At 48.2% G+C, this 20,069-nt stretch overlaps 1 non-coding gene across 1 annotated transcript; it reads left to right on the forward strand.

Annotated features, from left to right (window-relative positions):
• Positions 1-1,088: 1,088 nt before the first annotated feature.
• Positions 1,089-1,251, forward strand: LOC144171219 (U1 spliceosomal RNA). The gene has a single exon (XR_013322893.1). It is a non-coding gene; the product is annotated as a U1 spliceosomal RNA (small nuclear RNA).
• The last annotated feature ends 18,818 nt before the right edge of the window (positions 1,252-20,069 follow it).

A 20,069-nucleotide genomic window follows, 5' to 3' on the forward strand; every position in this document is an offset into this window, starting at 1 on the left:
CAAGCTGGTGTAGATACAATACATATACGACGTACTTACTGACAAAACGAATTAGCGCAAAAAATAAGAGACGAGAACGGGTAAAAAGTAAAATCGCACTACTGACAATGTCGGCAGTCATTCATTCCAAATATATCATTACGCTAAACCATAACAATAGGTGTAATACATAAACTGTTTATCTAGTGTAATTTGCAGCTTTCTTAGAAGAAAATGTGGCAGTGGCGTAGCAAGGTGTCTGGCCGCCCCTTCCATCCCTTTATAAATTCTCGGAATTGTTAGGGAGGAGAGTAACGAACAAAGGCACTGATTCTACCGTCAGATAAAGCCCACCAATAATTGTTTCTGCGTAAATATTAGTTGACATGGCCGGCCGACAGCCTGACATCACCGTCGGCGCGACCAAGAAAAGGCATTAAAAATGGCCGACTGTGCAAAGAGCATGAAAGTAAAGTTTTTGGGTGGAAGAGAAAATGGGCTAAATTCGGGTCTGGCATTTGAACCCCGAGAACAAAAAATTCGAGTCGAGCTCGCACCTCTATCCACGGATAATTCCTTGCTCTCACTGACTTAAGTATACGTCGTGAGTGCATTGCATCCTTAGTCTTTGAGTTATGTGTTAGAAATATGTGTTCGTTCTGATATTGCGCAGGCCAATTATAAATGTAGGACGCTCCGATCACGGCACTGACGTATATGTAGGGTTAACTTGGTCGTTGGCCAATCCCTTCAGTCGTAGTAGCAGAAGGAAGAAGATGCAGCAAAGGAAATAGGATCCTCATGATGATAATGAGGGAACTCAATCGCACCACATGCACGTGCCGTTCCAGCCAACAGGGAGGTGGTGGAGCCAGGGTAGGCACAGCGCAATGAAAATTGTGTTAATTTAGGCCCTGTAATCAAACCCTAAGAGCCGCACACTTTTGTATGAAATAATATGTGTGTTGCGATCTAAAGCTGCATGTGCATTTGTTTTGGTTAGCAAACAGGGACCGACGGAGAACAGAATGTAAAAAAACTTAGCTGCCTCATCATCACGCTTTTGCGGATCCTGTGAGGGGTCGTTCTAAATTCCTGTCGGGCCAGGCATACTTACTTGGTGCAGGGAGATTCGGTGGTCACGATGGCCGGCTCCCCGGGTCGAGGCCTTCCATTGCACTGCGGTCGGCTGAGACGCGCCACTTCCCCAAAGAGGGGATGATGGGGCATGCAATTTTTGGTAGTGGGGATCGGCGTTCGCGCCTTTCCCCGCCCATCTTTAAAACCAAAATCAGAGCACACTCGCTTTCACACGCTATTGCTTGTGACGAACGTCAAAAGATTATTAACGGCGCTCAATAAGGATTGATAAGGGGGAAACAGACATTTTCACGCCGTTAAAGCTGCGCCACGCTAGTAAATGCGATCAGTCGTATCTAACCAGCGGGTATTTTGGTGAAGTAGCTCTTAAAATAGTTAAGCCGGAAAATTGTTCACGTTTCCGAGGTGCGAAGGTGATTAGGTGGAAACGTTTCTCTGCAGCTGCTTTGGCAGCCTATTTTTTTTAAATGCAGAGCATTTCAGTAACTCACGATGTCACCCGCGTTGGCGTCCGTAGTCCGCATCGCTCCCCCTACACTATATAAAAAAATACTACTTACCGGCGCCAGGTTTCGAACCAACGACTCTGCGGGCGGAACGCAAGGTACATGGTACTCTACCCACTGCACCACAAAGCCGACACAGAATGGAAGGTTACGAACACGCCTTATATCCTTGACTCGTTCAACCGTCGGCCACAGGTGCGCCCTCTCCCCCGCGTCCTCCTCGCCTTCTCTCCGCTCGCAACGCCCTCTCTCGCCGCGTTCGGTTCGGGCGCACAACAGGTGGGGACGTGCGCAACACCCTCTCTCGCCGCGTTGGGTTCGCGCTGATCAACAGTCGGTTCGCGCGCAAGAACAGGTGGGGGCGCTCGCATCGCGCTCTCTCGCCGCGGTCGGTTCGCGCTTAAACCACATATGTCGTTCGCGCGTGCTCCGGTCGCTAACATCTGTGGCGTGATCGTGACGTCAACATCACGTGTTCGTGTGGTGGCGCGATTTTGGCGCTATATCTTGCGAGGGGCATTGGATTGGATTGGATTGGATTGGCTTGGCTTGGCTTGGCTTGGATTGGTTTGGATTTGGATGGGATTAGATTAAAGTGGATTGTGTTGGATTATGTTGCGTCATAGCCGCGCCACGTTGCGTCATAGCCGCTCCACGTTGCGTCACAGCCACGGCAGGGGGTTCACGGCACGTTTCACGTTTCACCAGCGACTTCATCGACAATGTCTACGCTGGAAGACAACAATTACAACAACAACCAATACGTAATCCATACGACTTGCAGGCGTGCCCCCCGCGGAAATGCTCTGCATTTGATCGTGCCCCTCGCGAGGGGGATGTTTTTTTTTAAATAGCTGTAGCTACACCGCTTTAATGACGTAATGCCAGCGGTCGGGGAGCGCCAAGACCGGGAAAGAAAGAAAAATCTTTTGAGGAAATTTTTAAGTTATCTGATGGGCACAGAGCAGTAATGTTTGGCTGAGGTACTTTGCGACCCCCTAATATAAGCACTGGATGTGTTAATTGGCCACGTTCTGCGAGCATTTATGATTAAAAAAAAGTTGAAACAAGGGTTGCAGGGTCCCCGTAAGATGCACTTATTTCCTCCGCCCTTTTTACGTAATCAATGTATAAACGGGCAAGCACACTTTACCTTTATCTTTATATTTTAATACGTAGCATTCTTAGCCGTGCGTCCCCACAACCCCAGTTGTGTAACCCCGGCATTCGCACAGAAAGCCATAAAGCCAGTTAACTGAGATAATCGTTATAGTAGCGTAGATAGATAATGGCCAACAAAAATTGTAAAAAATACGAAGTACATAATGTAAAATATTACAAAAATAATAGAACTGAGCTTACGAAATCAAAAATAGGTTTTGTGTACACCTTCCCTGCAAACGAAGACAAAAATAAAAAAAAAAAAACGTATTTGGAGCTCTTCCGCTGCTGTGAATACAGAAGACCAGTGAAGTTCTATTGGAGGATAACTATGTTCAGTTATATATGTTACGTTATCTGTAATTAATGTTAGAGTCGTCTTAGCGGCTCATTGTCACATAAATGTTTCCGGGATAGTTTCGATGAAACAGTTACAGTTGTTTCCCGCAACCATACTCCCTCCGGTAGATGACCCTATATTGACAACAGACGAGAGTTCTGTAACGCTTGCAACTTAACTGTGAACTAGCTAGTTATGACAAATAAATGAAACCCAGCGTAATGGTACAGTTTTGTTCTCTTCGCTTGCGGACATTCTGCCCTTTGTGGTTATGCACACGTGTGGAAGAAGGGGTTTTCGCGGCAGGGAGCGTTGCAAATTTCTTGGCGCCGCGTTGTGGCGGAAAGGAGGTTAGATGCACGCTGTCTACATTCCTCGTGTTCCTGCTGCCTCATTGTTATTGCTGTGCGTGCGTGCGTGCGTGTGTGTGAGCGTGTGCGTGTGTGTGTGAAATACTACTGGTTAAACTAGTGCGCATCGGGTGTCTTCGTGGCGCAGCCAGATGACGCTGTATGTGAATCACGGCAAAAAGTTGGCTTACTTGTGCTATTATTTTATAGGTGGTGTCTGCTAACATCCAATGCTGTCAAATTACTCATATAGTGTCTTCTCCAGTTCCCCCTGTCAGCTTACTACAATACCAACCTGGCTCTCTGGCGCAGTTTTGATTGTATACGCACCATTCATTAGATTGCCTTCCAGTCTCTACGAGACATGGACCGATTACCCTAATGGGGCTTCCCATCGACCCAGAGTGCCACCCACGGGGCTTCTTCTGGGAAGGATCATTTGTGAGGGAAGAGGACTGGGGGTGGTCGATTTGATGGTTTTTTCTGTCTTGCGTCATGCGCCCTGTCGGAGACCTTTAGTGTGTCTTCGCTGAAACAAGAAACCCCTTCGGAGTACGTCTTCGGTGTACATCGTCATTGCAAGCTCTTCTAGTGATTTGGGCGTTTTGAAATTAGAATCGTACTGTAACATGAGCCGAATAGGCGACGGTATCTAATGTTACGTGCGCACGCAGCGTGTTTTGCATCGCGAAGAAATCGATAGCAAACTTTCATTGCTGTTGGAAGCCCTAAAAATGCCCGAATCACATGTCGTCACCGAAGGCACGAAAATGTAAACGAGCAATGAATCGAAAAAGGTCGTCAGTCGGGATTGCAGGCGTCTGCTCGCGAACGACCAGGAAAAGCTTTCCTGTCTCGATTACAGAGTCCTTGATCGATAATGACACTGTGAGAAGAACATATTGCTGTGTCTCTTTCTCGAATTGCTTTTTTTTTCTCTATTTGCAAACTTTTATTACAGGACGGCAACCCATACGTATTGTCTAACAGTTCGTCGTTGTAGAATTCATCGCTAGCTTCCGGAGGCTTTGTTGCAAGAAAGCCAGTCTATCCAATGCATTAGACTTCAGAAAAAGAAAAAAAACAGAAACAGTATTGAATCGGTCACGCATGATGTAAGCTATCGCCCCCGAGGAAGGCCCGCGGATGTTCCAGACGTGCAGCTTGTTCGACGTCGCAGATGTCGACAGCCACACACAGAGGCGCGCCGGGAGACAGGCCGTGGCCTGTAGGGAATAAGAAACTGAGGCATGACAACCAAGAACAGAAATTCCTGAATAGTACGACTGCAGCTTTACGACGCAGCGATATTACCGCAACGTTTCCTTCGATCGAGAAGATGCACAAAGGGCTTCAAAAAGTACGTCCTTGAGTTCCTTCGACCGATGTGGGCGTTACGGAGGACGGGCGTTCGCCCGAGGCGATCGCAGTCACTTGCATTGACTCGAGTTGGCTCTTGTTGGCTCCTTGGCATGTGTCTTACTGACGAGATAAATAAGAGTATATGAGAATAAGAGTGTAAGAGAATTTCCCTGTTCAGAATTAGAAAAGAAACGCTTTGTAATAGAGACGGGAAAGATATAAGAGAAGCACTAAATAAATAGACAGCAAGCTCGCAAACTCGGAAGGAATAAAAAAATAAGGTTGAAATAACGGGGAAAATACGTTATCAGCCTAGCAGACGTCCCCTGCCAACGTAACCGCGGATTTTAGAAAAAATAAAAAACACTCACTTCCACCCATCGTAAAATCTGCTGAAACAGCGGAGATGTGGTTCCCTTGTGTCGGCTCGAACGTCAACGAGCGCTGGCCCGATTACAGCAGCGCCGTCGCCGCGCTAATTCTACGGCGCGCTTAAAGGAATGGAGACTCCCGTTATGGGGCTGTGGAGGAATAACCTGCTTCACACGAGCTCTCGCGTTTGCAGCTTGTCAGCAGAAAAAAGCCATTCGCCTTTCTCATTTGTGCGTCAGGAACACCGACCAGTCACAAGAAATCTCCCGTGGCCACGTTTGCCGCAGTGAGTGCAATCTACGCCGAGATTTCGGTTTAAATACCACATCACGCTAAGCCTCACGCGAGGAACGTGCCAAGGCTCACGGAGGAGAGCGGCTCGAGCAGCCAGTGGAACATACTCGCACCACACGCATGAGCAGCAGCGCAAGCTCTCATCGGCAAGATGCGGCTGTCGAAGAGCTCCACGAGCCGGTCCAACCGCAGCTGCTTGTCGCTGACGCAAGCTCTCACTGGTCCACAATGAGCCAAGCATCCGACGTGGCGATGCACGCGCAAAGCAAGGAACAAAACGAGGAGGACAACGTTAGGCCCACACACTCCACCGAAGAAGGCGGCTCGCCAGCGAAGTGGGCTAACTATGAAAATAGCGGCAGAAGAACCGATTTAGGGAATCAAGGGAAAGTAACCGAAAGGAAAGGAAACAAGACTGCCGCCGTTCAAGGAGCACCACAGCAGCACAACCTACATCCCAACCCTCGGCCCCGGAAACGACGCAGCGGAAACGTTCCCGGACGCCACCATTGCCAGTAGACGACACGAAAATCATTTATCGGCCACAAGTCGACCTTCATCTCTCCAAATGGGCCCTCGCTGAACTTACTAGCGCCATCGGAAGAGCAAGCAAAACCAAGCCGAAGGATTCTACGACAATGTTCTTATTCAAGTCGCATCGAAAACCTCATCCTTGCAAGTACGCCAAAGAAAGATCTGAGTTTCGACTTTCTGGGAGAAATCAGCCGCATGCAACTTGTACAAAACATATTCACCGTGTAAGCCCATGTGAAAACACCGGAATGCATAAGCAGAGGAGTCATCAACGGCGTTCCACCGAATGCCAGCTCCGGAGAAATCATGGACGGACTCCTCGTGCCAGAGATACGGTTGTTGCAGTGCGAATGCTGGGAAAATTGCTATAATCCCATGATCCTGGAGTGTCCTTACGAGGACCGCCGCCCAGACCCACCTGTGGATAGCCAAGCACCCTTAAAGGCGCGGTCACACTAACCCGACTATCGGCCGATTTGGTCGCCCAACACCATGTCGGCGAGCTGTCGGCGGCCATGTCACACCGCGCCGACGCCGACCGTTGGCCAACCATCTGCGTCGGCGAGAAATCACCGGGGCGTCGGTGTCTGCACGCTGTCGGCCGACGCTCATGTCACACCACGCCGACGACCGCGCGACTACCCACTCCGTCGCCTCGCCTCTCCGCCGGAGATGTCTGTGTTTCTCCAGTCAAACTTGGAGCATCGCATCGCGCCGCTTCCGCGACTGAAGTCGTTCGTGCGTACTCGCGTGTGCGCTGCTTGTAACTTCATGTTGGATCACTGACAAAGAAGAAAAAAAGAGCGGTGTTCGCTGCTGCCGCAGCAGTAATAATGCGCATGTGATGGATGAACCCCTGGCGTAAAGACTTCTGTAGAACGTAGAATATGTGTATAAATAGTGCGTACGTCAGCAGAAATTTAGCCTCCTCTGAAAGAGAAGGCCTTTCAAGAAACGCAGCGCCATAAAAGTAACATAATTGTTGTGGCTCCAGAAGCCACTGGCTGTTTCGAGAGAGAGAGAGAGAGAGAGAGAGAGAGAGAGAGAGAGAGAAAAGAGAAAGAGAGAGAGAGAGTAAACTTTATTCAATTTGCCAGCTGTCTTGATTAGTAGTCGGCCGTGAGCCCTTGGGCTCTGGCAGCGTCCTCAGCTTGCTGGACGGCCCCGAGTTGATCTTCCGGGCTGGAGCTGAGCAGCACGGTCTCCCACTGCTCACTGTTTCTGATTGTGCGGCCATTTGTGATCGCCTGCAGACACTGCCATAGCACGTGCGCCAGGTCCGCTCGTTCCTGACATCGATGACACTGGGGGGAGTAGCGCCCTTGGTATATAGCAATAGCTATACACAAGTGGGTTTGGAAACGAGTGGGTCTGTAGCAGTCGCCAGACCACCGAATGCCGCTTACTGAGGGATGGGTGCGTGGGTGGGAAGCGGGCTCGGCGTTAACGATAATGACCGATGATATCACTGTACGACAATAGCCTGTCCCTGCCTGACATGGGGACGAGTTCCGCATCGGAAGCGCCATCCGATCGGTCGGTAAAGCCTCGAGCGGCTTCGTGCGCAGACTCGTTCCCTGCAAGGCCGGAGTGGGCGGGTGTCCAAATTAAGTTGACCTTGACTGTCCGGTTTTCGAAGTGGATACCAGAAATGAGGATTGCGGACGCCTCCCTTGATATGTGTCCTCGTGAGAAATTTCGAACGATAAAAGAAAATATTCAGGTCTCTCCGCTCCCGCGTAACATGCATCCTACACATAAAAAGGAGCGGCGAGAGGCCAGAGCCCGTGCCCTGCAAAGACGCTTGGCGAAAGTCGAGAACGTTGGCTACGCGGACGCGGCCGATTACGCTGGTCGCGAGGCAATAGTCATACCGGTGGTCAACAATCAGGGTAACACCATCGCCTCCTGCTCTATCCGCACGAGAGACTCGATGGTTGGAGAAGAGGCAGCCATTGCTCTAGCCATGGTTGCCTCCACAAAAATCAAGACAATCATCAGCGACTCCCAATCGGCAATTGTAAATTTCGCTGTTTCGAAGAACATTTTTTATTACAAAGCTAATTCCTTCTCAAAATAACGCAGAAAATGGTTCGCGAATATAATACGCAAACCAAGTCCCTTAAAAAACCTGAAAAAAAATTTGTCCCCGCTGGGAATTGAACCCGCAACGTTGATCGAACGGGCACGACGCGCGAGACCACTGCGCCACCGCACAAATACTGCCCCACTGCAAAATAGCCGGTGTACTTGATGGAGGTCCATCCTTCGAGTCATTCGTCAGTGTTTATTAGCTGGTTTACAGAATTCCTGGCTGGTAAACTGAAATTTCTTAAATAGCGCTTGCGTAGCAAGGCTCCGCGAAGCCCCCGCAATAGCTTATCGCCATCAACTCTGCTGCTTCGCGAAAGCGCTCGCAAAAATAGGTGTGCCCGGCTGCGATTGCGATTTTGCACTGCAGGGATAGTGCTTGCCGTACTTTGGTTTTTTGTTTTACGTTAAAAAGCTTGGCCGATATTGATCTCTTATTCCCAAATTACCCTACGTAACTCTTCTACTGCACGAAACTGACCTTATATTTTCTATAGGCGAGCCGATCGCACACGCATTTGCAGTTTGCAGCTCCGGGGTATAGCGGCGTCACCGACGAGCACGGCCGAAGCATCCAAAGCCAAAATACGGATTGCATTAGCGCTAGTGTTGAGTTGTGTGGGCTTCATGGACCTTGCTGAGTTTATTACACTCCAGAAACTAACAAAATAGTGCCGCATTCACTGCGGCACGAATGTTGTCGGGGTGCAGTTCCCGCTTCTCGGTCGATTCCCGACGGCGCGTCTGCGACCGGTCGCGTGACCGGTTTTCTTGGCGTCTTCGGTCGGCGAGTCAGTCACACTACGGCGACTTTCCATCGGCCGACGTGTTTGTGTCGCCGTCGGCGTAGTGTGACAACGCGGTCCGACAACTCGGCAGTTGTCCGGTGGTTTGGCGACTCGTTGTCGTCGCCGTCGTTTCGGCCTATAGTGTGACCGCGCCTTAACAACACCGACTGCCACACCACAAGATAATGCAAGCACCCACACAACTGGTCAGCACTATATTGCTGAAAAGCGAAAGGCACTGCTCGTCGACGAGGATCCGGAGAAGCAGAATAATCTGGTGAAGTGGGGGAAGACGGTAGCCACCGCCGGAACTGAGCAGACCTACCACCTCATACTGGTAAGGACCATGTTTTAGCTAGTCTTTTCAGCCAATAAACGTTATTTCTCCCTCTCTCTCTCTCTCTCGCGCGCAAAGGAATCGAAAGTTAAACGCCAGCGGTGGGAGGCTCCTTTCCCTCTCCCTCCCCTAGCGGGCGGGATAGGAAGTTGTCCCGGCGAGAACACTGCGTCCACTATTGGTGGGTCTGGGAACCGGTTCCTGGGAGGCCTGTTGACAATATGCTCTCCTTCCACGCGCTTTTAACAGCTACGCTGTTAAATGCATTTCTAACACGAGCATATTGCCTGCAGGCTGCGGCGTTTACACAATGAAACGCTTTTAAAGACGATAGTCTTTCTTGGGCTACTTAAACCCAGAAATTTTGGTCTGTCTGTATGTCTGTCCGTCTGTCTGTCTGTGACTCGATTCAGCCACCCGGCCAGAGTAAACCAATGCCTGCGCAATAGTCTTATATAGTCACAGCAAAATGTGCCCGTCTAAGTCCGGTGTAATGTTCATACTTGTCAACATTGTTGAAGAAGAACAAGACATTACGCAAATATAAGACAAGAAATTAATAAATAAATGATGTTTGCAGTGTTCCTTTATAAACAATCATACATGCTTGACTTTTGCGAAATTAAATACTTCATCAACTGCAGAAAAAAAATTCACTCCGCCGTCGCCTGCTGTCGCCCGCGCCACTATAGCTTCTGGCGCCATTTTAAGAAATCAACCGGAAACAGTTACGAAAGGTTCCACTAGATAGGTTCCACGTTCTGCTGGCAACGCACGTGGAGTAGGGAAACGTGGTTCTATAAACGTTGAAGTAGGGCGCCTCGATTCACGCGCGTCTTCGCCGTACGGCAGCGTTGCCATCGGGACACCCGGTTTGGAGCAGTGGAACGCGGGAAATTTAAAATGATTTAAGCAAACCTTTGGCGTCTTTACCTTGGGAGGAGCGCGACGCAAGAGGAACAACATGATAGGTGAGCGTGAAAGCGAAGGGAGGCATTTGCTTGACAAAAGTCGATAAAGACTATCGTCTTTTGACGACATTTGCAACGAAAGCAGCAGATACGCGGCCAATTTTTTGTGGTCAATCGACACCATGCGAAGGGGTTTATTTAGGGTATATTGCAAGCACACGAATGATCACTTGAATAGAATCAATTGTTGGGTGGCCTTTCTGAATCCAGGCTGTTCACTCGGTGTTCGAAATGTGTAGGGTGTTGCTTCTGTGGTTAATTATTACTTTGTTAAAGGAGCCATGAAGACAAAACTCAAGTTTGGTTCATTCGAAAAATTGCCTCGTCAGAATCATACTGATACCACTTATAACGTAGATTTCGCTCAAATAAGCCATATAATTAGGATAAAAAAGAATGGCCATGCGACCCACTACTCAGTACCCGAAACAGAACATATGATGTCATACCAGAGTGATATGCGATAGGCGGAGGCCGGCAAAAGCAAACGGCAATTAGGCAGCTCTTATAAGCTTGCTGAACGAGCTATTTGCGCCTAAATGTAATGCATATCCATTTCACAGCAGTAAGAATGGTGCGTTAAACAGCAAAAGTTACGAAAATCCACGTAAACATAGAAGTACCGATGCGCACTGCTGTTGGTACTGGGCGCACTATGCTCGCTTTAGCTGCACAGCAGTCCGACGCTTTGGAGTGGTCTTATACGACGCTGGTCGATTGGCGTAAGCGACGTTGCCTTACGTGAGCCTGTTTATCAAGCATACCCCCGGTTTCACGAAGCGATTACTTCCTACCGTAAAAAAACAAGCCAGGTCCAAATACGGCCAAAAACAAAGCAACGGCGAAGTGCTGAGTATGCCAGCGCCATCTGGGAGGTTTGACGGCAAGCAAGGCTGCAGAGCCGAATGGCGCAGTGGAAGTTCTTTTTTATACGCGCCGTTATGACTTCATTGTAGACGTCACCAAAACACACAATTTGGCGGGAAATCAATGTTTTATTCTAAATTGATTAATTTCTCAGCGAATACGGCGTCATTTGCTGCCGAGCAAGCGCTTGGGACACCATAAAACACGAAATCTTTCGAATAAAACAAACTTGTATTTTGTCTTCATGGCTCCTTACTTTTTATACCATCTATGTTCATTCGATTCCTTCCTGCTTTGTGTGCCGTTCCCTAGCCCCAGTGGGCAGTCACAGGGCAGTCTCTGAGGCTGATCATTTCTCGTTTCAATAAACTTTCTCCTCCTCCTCCCTCCCTCCCTCCCTCCCTCCCTCCCTCCCTCCCTCCCTCCCTCCCTCCCTCCCCTCTCTCTCTCTCTCTCTCTCTCTCTCTCTCTCTCTCTCTCTCTCTCTCTCTCTCTCTCTCTTTTTCTATCTTTCTCTCTCTCTCTCTCTCTCTCTCTCTGTACCTTTTTAAACAAGAGAATGTAGGCTGCCGCGTCTGTATTTCTCGAACTCTTTGACGTCCTCCTTCTTGTGAACTGGAGTTATGTTCGCAGAATGATTTTGCAAGCTACTTTGGTAATTAAAATACTTATCTTTTTTAGAGTTTTTTCTTGCATTTTATTGCGCACCATTTTTATTTAGCCTTTGTTTCCTCTCGAATTGTTGCCTTCCCAATCTTTCACATTCAGTTCACTGCATTGTAATCATCACCATCGGGCGTAGCAAGCACTGCAGCTAGCAGAGCTGACCTCTCCAGCCCGCATTAAAGAGTTCTCTCTCTCTCTCTCTCTCTCTCTCTCTCTCTCTCTCTCTCTCTCTCTCTCTCTCTCTCTCTCTCTCTCTCTCTCTCTCTCTCTCCAACGGCAAATGCTTGAGATTGCTTCCGAGGCATACACTTGTCGCCTTACAAACACGCTGGTAGAAAACTTAGGTCAGCCGAACGAGCTGTAGAAATGAAGGATGATGGGGGTAACGCTTGGGGACAAGAAACGAGTGTGCTAAATTAGGGAGGAAACTCGAGCGGAATAAATGATAGCCCAAGTTAAGGGAAGAAGTCGACTTCGGCCGGGCATATAAAAACTGAAAATGGTTGGTCATCTGTGCAAAACAGTCCGCGCATAGGCAGGGATAGAAGTAGTAGAAGAACGCAATGGATGACGGGATAGAAGTAGTAGAAGAACGCAATGGATGACATATTCTGGGATAAGGAATGGATTGGGGCATCTCAGGATAGAAGTGTATGGAAGCCTAGGGGAGGGGCCTTCATCCTGAAGTGGACGTCAGTAGGCTGCTGCTGCTGATGATGATGCTGATGCTGATCATAATTAAAATATTGCGTATGATAATGGCGTTTTACTGAAGCTGCCGTTAATTAAAACATGCAATGGTTGCTAAGACCCCTTATACGTCACTATGAATGAGCAGGAAGTTTGGCAGAATATCTGGTAATCTATGGGTGAATTTGTTAGTTCAATTAGTAGTTTTACTTGGTTAGTTTTAGTTAATAGTTCTAGTTTTATTTAATTAATTTCTCACGTGGCTGTCTCTGATGGGTCGGACATGCTGGCTGCTGCCATAGCATTGGTCTTCAAGTACGACTAAAAGCGCCCTTAATTTAACACGGGCAAAAAAAATTGTTGAGTGTCAGTCAAACTCGAATATTTATTATATTTTTTACTTTTGTGCCTTTCATATTGTGTCGTGTGAAAAAAAGTCCGGCGTGCACTTTTTGAAAATCAATTTGTCACTATTACCTCATGGACAAAAGCAGCAAAACGAAATTGAGGAGAATCGTGATTCAGGACGCTCGCACCTACGCGTGACAGCCGCCAAAGTGAAGCGACAGAAGACACTCCTTCGTGTGCCAAATTGACTCCGAAATAAGATCGGTGTCAGCCGATAAAGCGCAAGAATTTAAACTCGCCCTTTTGCCGGACGAAACTCCAGCTTTCTTCGTTTTTTGAGACTCCAGTAGAGTTCATTACAACATGAGATTTGCTCCTTTCCTCCTTCGTTCGTTCGTTCTTGCCATCCTTCCTTCCTTCCTTTCTTCCTTCCTTCCTTCGTTCATTTGTTAAATCGCTTCCTTCCCTCCTTTTTTTATTCTTCGTCCTTAGTTTTTCCTTGCGTGTTACCTTCTGGTTTCTATTTTGGTAAACTGGGTTGGCCGAGGGGAGAAAGCTACAGCGGCAGCTAGAGGCACCTTGGGTCCACCGCGTGCAGTTTACTGGAGTCAGTAACTAGAGCTCTAGCTCTAGCAAATTTTTCCCAGCTACCCTGCTAACCAACGTCATTTAATTTCAATATCTTCCCCTCTCGGGCCCGGTATGTTACGGTATGTTATGGCATGTTGCATCTACGTTACGGTATGTTGCATTCAAGTGACGTAACCGACACCCGAACGGCTTTCTATCTTCTTCTTCCAGTTGCCGCAGTCAGCAGAAGTATGCGCGCGAGAGCCCGTTTTGCTTTACTCAGTGGCCCGAGCGAGGCTCCGTGCCACGTTGTCAACGGCTTTCTTCTGCCGTCAAGCCTCTACGTGTCGTACTCGATACGGTACATAACTCAAGCCCGTAATTTTGGGATGAGACATTGGTGGCTCTCGTTCACGCACTCGACCGACACCGTTTCGAGAGAGAACGTAATTGAGGGCTTTCTTCTGTCCGAGTGACAAAATTGACACTAGTAGACCTTTTTCTCCCTTCGTTTTTCGGTCGCCGGCTTTGGTGTTTACTAGCATCATTGACGGCAGCCATTTCAAGCTCCCATCTGACCGCTGGCATGACATTTGTTCCGTGCGCAGCTAGACCTTTTTATTTTGTTGTTATTGGCTCGGAAACGGGAGGGAATACTTTTTTAAGTAACGATGTAAGGAGAAACGGGCACTCTGTGCTATCTTTGACAGTCACTCCTTACCATTTTTTGGCCCCTCACTTGGCTCATCGGATGTGGGCAAATTTCGCTCGACTAACTCAAGGGAGAGAGAGGGGTTGTTCATGCGTTGTCGGTGTGCGTTGCACTCCCTCGACCATCGTTCCTAATGCTTGCTACAAAAAAACACCCTTTGTCCAGGACGTGTTTTGGAAAGCACTGACCAAGGCTTTCCCTGTATATTTTCCCTGTATAGATACCGCCTGTACGTCAGCAGGAGTTATGTCGCCGTACTGTGGTCAGCCAACCTGGAAACGAGCTCTCCTGTCTTAAAAAAAAGAAAAAAATAACGCCCACCTCCCCTCGCGGGAACCCTGGTGTGATGCGACGCTGAGGGGGGTTCAAGCGCAAGCGGAGAGCAACCGTCGACCGAAAGGCCGTCGGAGAGCGGCACACCGGTTATATTCTAGGCACTATATATGCGCAGCGCGCCCGAAGGAGAGGAAACCGCGGAGAGAGAGAGTACTGCACATGCGCAGCACCGCGCGCAGCGCCGCCCACCGGCGGAGTGAGAGCGCGCTGGGCCGCACACGCTCTCACCTGGGCACGCGCCGGCGCCAGTGCGTCTGCCGCGGCTATGACGCAACACAATCCAACACAATCCACTTTAATCCAATCCAATCCAATCCAAATTCAATCCGAGCCAAGCCAAGCCACTCCAATGGAATCCAATCGAATCCAATCCAATGCCCCTCGCGAGAGAGTGTTCGCTATCGGAGAGGAGAGCGGGAGAGTGGCTGCGGACAACGGACGCACGCAGGAAGGACAGGGCCGCCGACAAGAGATGCTCTGAGCGTCGCATGAAAACATCGGCAGCCAGCTCTGCTCACGTGAAGCCGCTGAAATACCACTGAAAAGGGTCAGGGGTCTCCCCACAGTGGGTGGCGATGTAAATGCATGCCGCCCAGTGCTTCGCTTCTCCACACACTGCCTTCAATAGTCCGCCCCGTGTACCGGCTGACCGATTGGAAATGTGCACCCGAGGACCTGAAAACGGCCAATGTGCGAGAGCAACGTCAGAGCAGCGGGCCGCATCTCCCGCCGTCTGGTTACGTGAAAAGGAAGGAGTCTGAACAGGCGGCCTTGAGGTCTCGATTGCCAGCTGCATGCAAATCTCGGAGACAATGCTTGCGCTTATCCCTTTCTTGTTTTGTTTAAGAGCTTCCACTTTTCACCACGCGGTAGCCCCACACTGCCCGGTATTTGACCAAAGTTGTTGAATATTTGCTATAAAAATTTCAAATTGCTAAACTTTTTGCCTTCTTCCCCTCTAACTCCTTCCCCCTTGTTCTCAAAATGTTCATCTCTCGAAAATTCCTGGTGAATTTTTGAGAGGGGGACATTTCGAGAACGAGGGGAAGGGTATAACACAATGAATGTCGAATGCGCTTAATTGCAATTGGACATTATCTTATTTAGGAGCATATTTCCAACCAGTGCAAGAGACAAAATGCATTTGCTTCTAATTGGCGATTTAGCATTCCTCTCGACTGACTTTCCTAATGGAACTTGGAAGGACCAAATTTGTATCATAGCCTACATTGAAAGTGCGACTGGCACCTATCTGCTGAGATAAAATGTCCCCGTGGTAATGTAGTCGTTTCAGCATTGTAACGTCATATAATATCTTTCGGGGTGGTTTCAATAAAACATGGGTTACAGCCTTTTTGTCTTGTAACCGTACGCATCCCGTAAAAGACCATTTATAGACCCTTGACGGGACGTGGGAATTGTTTACAACTTCTTGAGGAACCAACTAATTATCGCGAGAAAATGGAACGCGACCTGATGTTATATTCGTCTAAGCAACGAATTCCCCCCCCCCCCCCCCCCCCAAGAACTACTTATCTTCAGAGAGTAAAGAGTATTCGCTACAGAGTATTCGTGAGATCCTTCGCTTAGCCGCAAAGGGAATGTGGTCTGTAACCGAAACCACACAATGATCAGCGAATTCTGGCAAATCGGGCTTCTCGGGTCGGGTTCCGTATCGGAAATGTTCGCAACTGTTGTGTTAGCTCAGATGAAGGATAAGACAATATAGTAGATTCCTTGGAGGAATCGTAAAACCAACGTTATAACCGTCTTCACCAATATCACCTTGAACACCACACATAAGACGAATTAATAGCAAAACTAGCGGCAACTAAAAATACAGAAGTAATATTTGGTACGTCTACATTATGGAACTTATGAAATGTTATGCCGTTCGGTTGGGACTCGCTCTGCATCCCAAGCGGTTTTTTTTAGCAAGAGGAGTCCATTTATCTTTAGCTTTGAATGCGGTAATAATGACCAAGTTCTTCAAGTTCTGAGACCGTCCGGGGATCCAAGCGGCCCGTTCGAAACTTTTGCAAAAATACAAGTCGCACTGGCAGCGAAAGTACAGAATTCTGCGAATTCTGCGAATTCTACAAATTTCGCGGCAAGAAACTTCATTGGAACAAGGGCGTACGTTCGCTGTTTCCTGAGCTGCTTCGCCCCCAGAGAAAAAAAAATTCAACCTAAATTCGCATTCTTTTCAACGGTGAAAAATAGTTGCTCAGGTGTCCTTGGTAAGACCGTGACACTTTATATTTCAGGGACCATGTACGTGGAATGTAAGGCATCACCGCAGCAAGAAAGACTGGGTCTTAGAGCATTCATCTCACCATTCTCTTTACTTCTGCGGAGCTTGCTATGCCAGATACAGAAAGAAGCGAACATACGAGCGCATGTCTGGTACCATAAGCCGCCTTATTGCTCTAGGGCAATTATTCATTCGCACGGGATGCGATTCATCGCATACCGCGCTTTCGCGCACGGGAACTCTTAGCTCGTATTACGACATTCTTTACTACTGTCTTGCGTAAGTGCCCGAACGTCTTAGCTGAAGTATACTTATCGATTTCTATGCTATTCAGGTGAAGTTTCGGGGACAAAGACCGAAAGATTGAATTGTACTCCCAACATGTCCGCAGGGGAGTGTATTACTCCATCTCAAGCGAGCGGCACAAATTCTTTTGGCGTCCATCCGGCACTCTAGGGAAACGTATGCCGTCGTATTAGTGAGAGGTGATTCTGTGTCGAACCGCGTTTGATTATGTAAACTCAATCAGACAGCAAAGTGAAGACTGCAACAAGTATTGTGGTTTTTGACATTACAAAAAAAAAAAGCAGTAAGAAACAGTTTGCGGGCTTCTTCGCAAGATTACAGTTTCTAATGTGTAAGCATTCTTAGGCTTAGTGCCTACAGAACCTGCCCGTTTATTTGTCTGTCTTTCTGCCCATCCGTCTGTCTGTAACGCGTAAGATGAAGCACTTAGTAGGTATACGTCGGCAAATATACCGTCCGCGCCAGTACACTGGAAATGAAAAGAGTGGAAGAACGCGGGCGAACGAGCGAACATACAAGCAGCGAAGCTAATTAAGCTAACTAATCAAATTAAAAAAAAATTATGCACATGTCAATATAAGACCTGCCTGTAAAATAGTCACATCGGAAGAGGAAAGGAAGGTATGTCAACGAGGGGCGAGAATGTGGAAAAAGAGTACGGATAACATTAGAGACACTGTGAATTATTTGCAGCGTGCCGTGATTGCATGGCTTCGAACGCCCGCTAATTACCCACTACTTCCTCTGGTACCACGACTCGCTTTATGGATAGAGACCTGCCCACGCTTGAACACCACACCGCACCACTTTTGCTTTCGCATGTTAGGCGTTTCGTGCGGAATCATTTGGTGGCGTGGTAGATAGATGATTAGCCGTCGGGACCAAGATATGGACCCAAAACGGCCTGCCCCGCAGAACAACAAAACTGCGGTAATTGAGTTGGAAACAGAATTCTGAGATTTTGCTATGGGTGACAATCGAACCGAGGGCACCGGCAGTGTTCGGCCAGTATGCATTCTGAATGTCCCGAGAGATGGAGGGTTCTGGAAGGGAATGGTGGACGTAGTAAATGCGTCGGAGTATTCGATTTGGAAACGGGTGTTAGGGATATGTTCTCGGGCCTAAATTAGCAATTTTACAAAGCTAATTACTGAAGTAGCAATTAAGCGGGTAGCATTATCGCTAAATGTCCTTTTTGCTGGGCGATGCGAACGCGGACAGATGTTCGCCTGACGTTACGATTTGAGCTCCAACGTCATCTACCAGTACCCACATATTTACGCACAATAAGTGTATACGTTGCTTCTCACATCGTATAAGCACAACGTTACGCCTTCCAAACGTAACCATACATGGTGTTGCACCCTGCCAAACTACGGGGCTAGTTAGCTGCACACAAAGCGGGACAGTGTACATCAGTTGATGTGAGCCGCTGGTCAGCATGTATCTTCACCCTCGTCTGCGGCGGATATGCCACATTATATGACACGTACCCACACGGGTTGGTTGATTGGTTGGTTTGTTGGTCGGACCCTTAAATCATGACGCATACCCACGCGGAGGAATGGCCAAGAAACTGCCTGCAATGGTTAGGCTGTGACCCGGTTCATTTTTAGAGAACAAAAAGTAAAGCAAGAGAAAAAGACTGAGAGAAGAAAAATAAATCTTCGATATAACAGAATTGTCAGGAAAAAAATCACGAATGAAGACATAGCTGTCTAGCACGGCATCCGGCCCGTCGCCGCAACAAAGGAGTGAAAGGCGATCACAACATCTCTGTGACAAACTCCTAGGACGGAAGCACCCATGGAAAGAACAACGATGGAAGACAACGGGCGATTAAGCCGATTAAACGTGTATTCAAGGTGCGTGCGTCGCATCGAGAAAAAAACGTGGTGGATAGCCCGTATGTCTCCCTCGAGCCATCTTCCTCTTCGCGGAATTGCTGATTTGGGACATAGAGGAAAGCTATCTTTTATTTCGATTGGTACACACTCCTGGCACTACCGGCGCGACGCAAAAAGTTAATTAAACGCGTTGATCTGCCCCGCCCCATCTTTAGAATGACCTAGAAGGTACCAAACAAACCTCTATTTATAAAAAAAAAAAGAGTGCGCAGAATTGAACTAGGAAAACATTTTACAGCGCAAAAATCACAGGTCTTGGGAACCAATATTATCAGAGGCTCTAAACCGGAGCGTTTGTTCCAAAACCCATCAGTCTACTCCGAGGCTGCTGACGCAGAACAGCGGAGTGCTTTTAGCAGTTACATAGAAAAAATGGGAGTGTTCCAAGTCATGCAGTAGGTGGTGCTGGAGCGCACACGAAATGCCGGGCTTGTATACCCACAAGGAAACGTAATCTCGCTAGGGGGTACGTAGATCCATAAGAGCCAATATTGAGGAAGATTGGAAAATTTTCTCAGTCAAGAGTGAGAGAGAGAAGAATAAAAAAGGGCAAATGGAAAAGGATGATGATGATCTTTAAAAGACGCGTGCCTTCAATAACCTGGACGTCCTCCTTCAGCACGCCGCACTGACGCCGCTGCCTCAACCGGCGGCGTAGGAGTCACCAGGGATACAAAACGCAATGGCGGCGCCTATAATTCCAGCATATGCACTCCGCTATTGTACAGTCGGCTGAATGTTTAACTAGCTGAGCGAGCCGCGGTTTTTCCGCCGTATGACGATCTTAACAAGGAACAGCCTAGCAGACGATGGGCCTGCAGCTGAGCGTGGTTTCTGAGCATGCATTTAACCTCGACTTGTTTGCAGCTTGGCTTCCGTCATACGGCGCTGACGCACGGAAAGTCACCTCTCGCACACGCCAGTTAATGATTTGGCTGTCTGTACACTAATGATTTCACATTAGCTCTTTAGGAGCCTCGATTTACAGGCTTCAGAAACCCAGACACGAATTTTCAAGAGAAAAGATACCCTGTCACATGCAAAGCACTTTATACACTACTTCGTAGGTTACAGTGCACTGCGAAACGAAAAAAGGCGCTGAAAAGAAATGAAAGACCCTCTCCTGAAGAAAGATGGTCGAACGCGAAGCTTTCTCATGCAAACTGAATCAAAGTTCAAACACAACGACCACGCAACGAACCCAAGAAATGCTGAGCGACCCGATGC

The sequence above is a fragment of the Haemaphysalis longicornis genome, unplaced genomic scaffold (genome assembly GCF_048455015.1).
Source record: "Haemaphysalis longicornis isolate Haplotype H1 unplaced genomic scaffold, Haemaphysalis longicornis Haplotype H1 scaffold_2, whole genome shotgun sequence".
In the NCBI taxonomy this organism is placed as follows: Eukaryota; Metazoa; Arthropoda; class Arachnida; order Ixodida; family Ixodidae; genus Haemaphysalis; species Haemaphysalis longicornis.